The sequence below is a fragment of the Octodon degus genome, unplaced genomic scaffold, assembly GCF_000260255.1.
Source record: "Octodon degus isolate 3935 unplaced genomic scaffold, OctDeg1.0 scaffold00026, whole genome shotgun sequence".
In the NCBI taxonomy this organism is placed as follows: Eukaryota; Metazoa; Chordata; class Mammalia; order Rodentia; family Octodontidae; genus Octodon; species Octodon degus.
Window position 1 is genome coordinate 5,154,331 of NW_004524602.1, and position 5,522 is coordinate 5,159,852.

The 5,522-nt window shown below is 49.3% G+C and overlaps 1 protein-coding gene across 3 annotated transcripts in view; it reads right to left on the reverse strand.

The window, feature by feature from the left end:
* Senp8 (SUMO/sentrin peptidase family member, NEDD8 specific) overlaps window positions 1-3,130 on the reverse strand; it is a 24,714-nt gene extending 21,584 nt beyond the window's left edge. For 2 of the 3 annotated variants that reach the window (XM_004628765.2, XM_023712710.1), the window contains exon 1: window positions 2,953-3,130. The gene's annotated coding sequence lies outside the window, so the exon portion shown is untranslated. Of the gene's footprint in view, window positions 1-2,928 lie in introns of all 3 variants that reach the window. The other variant, XM_023712711.1, reaches the window with a different exon arrangement.
* Between the last annotated feature and the right edge of the window lie 2,392 nt (window positions 3,131-5,522).

The window sequence follows — 5,522 nt, forward strand, 5'->3', positions numbered from 1 at the left end:
CCATCTCTCCAGCCCCCTGATTTATTTTCAAGAATACACACACACACACACGCACGCACGCGTGCATGCAGCATGCACTCTCATCCTCTTAGTACATCTTGGTTTTTAAACAATAGTAAGGGGGGCGGGGAGATAGTTCAGTAGAATAAGCGCTTGCTTGGCTTATTCTGAGTTCAATCCCTGGTTCGGGGAAAAACAAACAAACCAAAAAACACTAAAAAAACAATAGTGGGTTGGGGCCAGCAAGATATCTCAGGGGACTAAGTGCCTGCGTAGGCACATGCAGGAATTGGGTTCGATCCCAGCACCAAATTCCACATGGGCTCCTGTTCAAAATATATTAAAAAGAAAACAAGACACAATAGTGGGTTAACTGCTGCCTCAGAGGTAAGGAGGAGTGGAAGAAAATAACCAGTTTCATTCCCCTTGCCAGGCAAGTGCTTATTCTACTGAGCCATCTCCCAGGCCTGGCCAGCTGACAAGTTGGGAAGTAAACACTACTCAATCAACTTGCTGAAATAGAGTTGACCTCTCTTGCTTTTTTATTGTTGACATACAGAGTTGACCTGTGGTGCTTTTTATTTTTGGTGACAGGGTCTTGCAGCATAGTTCAGGCCAACTCTGAACTCACTATGTAGCCCAGGCTAGCCTTGAACTTGCAGTAATCCTCTTGCCTCAACCTCTCAAGTGCTACAATTACAGGTGTGAGTCATGTCTGGCTTGCTATTTACACTTTCTAGTGCATAATCTAAACTCCTTGGCATGGAATTCAAAGCTCATGATCTATTCACACCCACTTTATCATCTTAATCTCTTCCTCACCTGTGTTTTCCATATTATGTTCCAGCTATATAAAACAATGTAACTCTCTGATTTGGAGGCAAACAGGCAGGTTTTTGGATTAACCCTAGTTACTGGAAAGCAGCCTTACACAGCTCTTCCCCGACCCAGTGAATTTTTTTTTTTTTTTTTTTTCTTTCAGAACCAGAGATTGAACTCAGGCCCCTGCACTTGCCAGACAAGTGCTTATACTACTGAGCCATCTCCCAGGCCTGATCAGTGAATTCTCTGTTGAAAGGTTTCTTTCCAGCTGTGAGTGGTGACAACTTCCTCTTATCCCAGCACTGTAACAGGCTGGCATTATCACAGCAAGTTCAAACCCAGCCTGGGCAATTCAGTGATTTAGAACCTGCTTCTAAGGCAGGTATGGTGGTGCACAAAGGATTGCCAGGAGTTGGAGGCCACTCCGGATAACATTGTGAGTCCAAGGCTAGCCTGAAGTGCATGGGAAGACCCTGTCTCAAAACAACCAACCAACCAGACAAACAAAACAACAACAAACCTGCTTAAAAAAAACAAAAAGAGGCCTGGAGCGGAGCTTGGCGCAAAGACCTGGGTTCAAGTCCCAAAACTGAAAAACAGACTATTTCCTCTAATACTTTGTGTTCCCATTAGGCTGTTTTAGCACATCCTTTGTATCTTGTTCCCAACTTAAATGATCGATAAATAGAAGACATTCCAACTTGGCAATGCATTGTGTACAGTAATTTCTAGTACGGGAGTGGATGTTGGGCAGGACTAGAATCTCATGAATTGGTTTAACTCTGACTCTTCTAGGAATAGACATGCGGATGGCAGTTGAGCTCTGTGAAGCCACAGGGATTAAACGCGGGTGTAAGGGCACAAGAGGTGCAACAGTAGTGGACTGGGGCAGACCTGACTGCGCTAAGGGTGGCTGTGTGTTGAGGAGGAATGGTGTGCTCATTTCCTAAAATTTTCATCACTCTGCTCATGCTTCTCATTCCATTCTCCACTCTCTGTTATCATTAGCAGCATCTTAAGGTTACAGAGCCAATTTCTTCCCTTCCTGTCCTTCTACCAAATTCCAGTTTGGTAGACATCAGCCTTCAGCATTAGAGTGACCTGCGGAGCTTTAAAAAAAATTACTGGTGGGGGTCGGGGCGATGGCTCAGTGGAATAAGCGCGTCCCGGGCAAGCGCAAGGGCCTGAGTTCAATCCCCGGTTCCGCCACAAACAAACAAAACAAAACAAAAATCTACTGGTGGCAGGGGCTAACCCAAGTGTAATGAATTGGCCTAGGGCAGAGCAATAGTACTGGTTTTGTTATTAGGAAAAAAAAAAAAAAGCTGCTTCCCTGGATATTCCAATGAGCTCACAAGGTTGACTTGTGCTTTTGATACGAAGCATTAGCATCCCTAACCCCTGAATCATCCACTTCCTGGCTCCATAATACTCGAGTCTCCCACTTTTAAAGATTCCTTGTACTTCACATTCTCGTTCTTCATTTTGCTCATTCCTTACAATGAAAACATTTTTTTGTACGGGGAATCGAACTCACAACCTCATGCTTGCCAGGCAGGCGATGTGTCTAAGCTACCTCCGCAGCCCTTTACAACGAATCTTATAAAAAGATGCTGGAAGTCTATTTCAGTGTAGTTTCTATAATCTAATCCTAATTTTTTACTTTCCTGGCCGGACTGTCCGAATGATGTCCCATCATTCTCTCCATCCCATCTCCTCTCTCATTTCTTTGACCAGCTGCTGCTTGCCCGTCTTTTAAACACACGTGGTTAAAAGTGACCCAGAGGAAATTCCTGTTATAATTCTACTGTGCTTTTTCATCATCTTCCATAGAGCAGAGTATTTAAAAAACTGAATTTATTTCATTCGCTTTTGACTTTCTCAAATTTAAGACACAGAAACCAGGGAGTGAGAAGTCTGAGGAATGAATGGAAATACTCGCAGGTCGGGGGCGGGGCACGGGGGAGGGGGCGTGCGTGTGTGCCAAGGGCGGGGGCTATGAGGGCGGCGCCGCGAATCTAGAGCCGGAAGGGGGAGGGGGCACGGACACGCGAGAATCTGCGTGGGCGGCCAACCGAACCACTGACCAGACGAGCTGAGACTCACCCAAGTGGGGAGGAGGCTTCTTACCTGCCTCGGGCCTCACCACCCCAACCAGCCTTCAGGCGCCTCTTGGTTGGCCGGAAAGTGCGCCCTAAGGTCGCAAACCCAGAGTTTTCTCTGCCAATCTTGCGACATTCCTCTCCCGCAAAGGGAAGAGTCCGACGCTCAGTTTAGTCCTGTCGTAAGTGGAGGAAGACACACGTTGGGGCGGAGCCACCCGGGGCGGAGGAAACGGGGTGTGTCCGCGCAAGCGCGTGTCTTGCGCCTCGGCGTCGTCACGTGTGGGGGCGGGGCCGGGCGGGGCTGGCGCGAGGGGGCGTGGGAGGTAAGTGCGCGCGCTCGCAGCCCAGGAGTCGCGCGGGGCGGGGCGTGTGCGCGGGGCTGGGGGCGCGCGGGCCGGAGCTGACGACTAGCGCTGCGGCTGTTGCCGGTGGCCGTGGAGAAATTCCGACCGGACGGCGAGAGGCTGCGGCGGCAGAGGCAGTGGCCCCACGGGCCGAGGCGGCGGTCCCGCGCGTGCTCCCTTGGCGGGTGCCTACTCGGCCGGGCGGAGTCTGTCTGACAGGGCGGGGGATGCGCGGCGGCCGCTAGCCCGGACCCTGAGGCGGCTGGGCCCACCCTCCCGGAACCGTCCGGCCAAGCCGGGTCCTCGGACCCTGAGGCCGAGTGCGGGAGGCAGCTTTCCCCGAAGAAGAGGGAGCCTTGCGGCCCCGCGACGCGGCCCGAGGTAAGACCCGCCCCGGCCGCCCTGGCGGCCCGACCCGGCCCAGCCCGGCCCACGTCTCGGAGTAGCTCCTTGGATCCCGCAGGCCGCCCCGCCCCGCCCCGCCGGAGACGCCCCACGGTCGGGGCTGCTCCGGGGCCTCGCGGGCGCCTGAGTCTGGCCCGGATTCTGCGAGACCCCACCCCTCGCGTCCTCCATTGGCCGGACCTCATTCCGGCCCCTCGACCCCCGTGGCGACTCTGTCACTAGCCCGGTCCATCCCGTTGGACTCTCCTCCGAGTCTCCCAGGACTCCGATGCATCTGCCGGGTTGCAGCTCCCAGACACGGCCACAACTGCTCCCTAAGCCGTGCCATCCCCAGCTTCTTGCATCTCCCCAGATCCGCCTCTGACCCCGGTCCGCCCTCTTAGCAGGACCCACTCCTCCTCCCTTCTCGCTCGTTGCCCGCCGCCAGTTCTTCCTTTACCCGCCGTGGCTTTCTAATCGCCCTTTTCATGATGCTCCTGAGACACCATCGCAGACTCCGGCTTCTTATCCCCAAATCCTACTGTACGTCTGCCATAGATCCTCCTCCAGCAAACCTTGTTATCTTTGTCCCTAGTCGTGTCCCGTCTTTGGTTGAAAGGGCTTTGTCATGCGATCCTGAGGGGGTGTTTGCTTTATCTAGTATATTCCCTCCAGTGGGGCATCAGGGGACGATTCTTGCTTGGAGACTGACTCTTTTTAGCTGATGGCTAAAAAATGAGCGAGGGAGAGGGAAGAGTGAAGCACCAGGCAGGTTGCCTGTGAGCCATTGTAAGGTCTCACAGCCTGCTCCTCTCCTGTGGAATCAATGAAGTAGCCCAAATCTGAGCCTGTAAGGATGAAATCACTTGATACTCATGAATGTACAGTAACTGTCTCCATTCTTTACTGCACCCCCAGGTAGATTTCTCCAGATATTTTGCACTAGTTTTGAAAGATACTAAGGGACCTGTTTTAGATTTACTATTTTCCAGTTTAAGATGTTGTAGCTGTCCTTAATCCCTGGAGATTTTAATATTATTTTTAATAATTTTCTTCCACTTGGTGTTGCTGTCTTCTCCAAGGAGCAAGTACAAAAGTTCTGCAGTGCTCCATGATGTCATTACCAATGATTTGCTCCATAGTAGTGAATTTTTTTTTTTTTTTTTAAATGGGGAATTGAACTAAGGACGTTGGCGTTTGCCAGGCAGGCACTGTGTCTCTGAGCTGTATCTCTGGCCCAGTTAGTAGTGAAGTATTGAGTAAAGTATTTGTTGTATTCAAGTTGTCAAGTAAATATGATGTTACATCAAATGATCAGTGCATATTTTTGATGTTGGTATGGGTGTCTTTGTAGTCAGTACTTTAAATGTTTTACTTTTATTGTGTGGAACCGAGGAGAGAGGGAGGCATGTCTAAGGAGTAACTAGACAAGTAGTATAAAATTCCAAAGGTTCAGAAGTGTAGTAAAACATTTCTTTGTCTTTTATTCTCCAACCTCTTTTTTACCCTCTATAGAGACACCACTATTTTCAACTTGTGTATCTTTCTTGTGGTGGTTCCAGCATCTGTAAGTCTGTACATTTATATTTTTAAAACATGCACACCACGTTCGAGTGGTTCTGCACTGTACTCTGTATAGTTTTTTAATTAATATGAGATTCTAGAGGTCATTGAATAACAATACATATGGAAATGCCTGCCTCATTTAGGGGCAGGATAGTGTTCCATTCTGATGAACTGGAAGTTCATCTTTTGCTTTAATAGTTTTTTTTTTTTTAAGCATCAGGTGTTATATGTATGTTTAAATACTTTTCATAATTTGAAAAAATCCATGATAATTCTTTTATATTGAATCTACAAAAAGATA